This window comes from Delphinapterus leucas, unplaced genomic scaffold (genome assembly GCF_059928025.1).
Source record: "Delphinapterus leucas isolate spDelLeu-1000000601 "Yukka" unplaced genomic scaffold, BTC_Dleu_Yukka2 spDelLeu_asBTCV2_sq67, whole genome shotgun sequence".
NCBI lineage: Eukaryota > Metazoa > Chordata > Mammalia > Artiodactyla > Monodontidae > Delphinapterus > Delphinapterus leucas.
The window spans coordinates 1,733,665-1,735,000 of NW_028322276.1; positions in this window are offsets into that span (position 1 = coordinate 1,733,665).

Sequence of the window (1,336 nt, forward strand, 5' to 3'; positions counted from 1 at the left end):
CTTTTTACCCCAGTTGAAGACCCTTTCTAAAGCCAGAAGGCAAAAAATGACCATGAGAAATCTGACCAGCCGTCGCTTGGGACAACAGTGAGGCCAATGAATCCAGTGAAAAGTTGACAGAGGGGCCTGGGTCCCTTGGCTCGACGCCTTCACTGAGAAGCCGAAGCCTTTTACACAGGGATGAGCTTTTACACACCTAGGTTTCTTCGGCCAGTGCAACGTTCATGAAACACGCTAAAGGAAAATGATCGATCGATGTGTTTGCCGTCTGTCTGAGCGCACGCGATACGAAATAGAGACCGGGGGAGGGGGTGTGTGCTGATGTTCGGGGTCTAATGGGAGAAACCTTAGAGGGTTTTTGCCCTTAGGGTGCCTTGGTCTGGGGTTGACTTGTGTGCGCTGAGAACGAGGGCCGTTATTGAAGGCCCTGTGCAGATTTTGGACACCATGATCCATGGAACCCTGAAGTTTTGGAACCTAGAAATCTTCTGGTCTGCATTTGAGTTGGAAATCTTCTCCTTGACAGAGAGCAGCACACAGGAAGAGGAGGAGGAGGAGGAGGAGGAGGAGGAGGAGTGGGAGGCGGAGTGGGAGGACGAGGAGGAGGAGGAGGAGGAGGACGAGGACGGGGACGAGGTGGAGGAGGAGGACGAGGAGGAGGACGAGGAGGAGGAGGAGGAGGAGGAGGAGGAGGACGAGGAGGAAGACGAGGACGAGGAGGACGAGGATGGGGACGAGGTGGAGGAGGAGGACGAGGAGGAGGAGGACGAGGAGGAGGACGAGGACGGGGACGAGGTGGAGGAGGAGGACGAGGACGAGGAGGAGGACGAGGACGAGGAGGAAGACGAGGACGAGGAGGACGAGGACGGGGACGGGGTGGAGGAGGAGGACGAGGAGGACGAGGAGGACGAGGAGGGGAAATGGAGCTTCATGATGAGCAGATCAGTTTTTCGATGTCAGCAAGGCACCCGCCGCCCAGTTCTCTGGGTGAACTGTCTTGATCTTGCACATCTCTACCGCCTCCGAAATGTGAACACAGCCTGCGATGGCCTGACTGAGACTAAGGCCAGTGGGCTGGATGAGGTAGAACCTGAAACCAAAGGGAAGGAAAAAAAAAAAAAAAAAGAAAGAGAAAAAACAGAAAAACAAAAACGGAAACAAACGAACAAAAGACCCAAAAGCTAACAACGGGGGAGGGGAGGGGGAAGTGGTCTCTTTAAGAATACAAACGGGTGGAAGGGCTCCCTCACCCAAACACTAATTCGCCGTCTCCTTCGGGACCAACACGAATCTTAAAAGTCTTTCCCCACAGATAATAAAAAGCCTTAGCCATCGG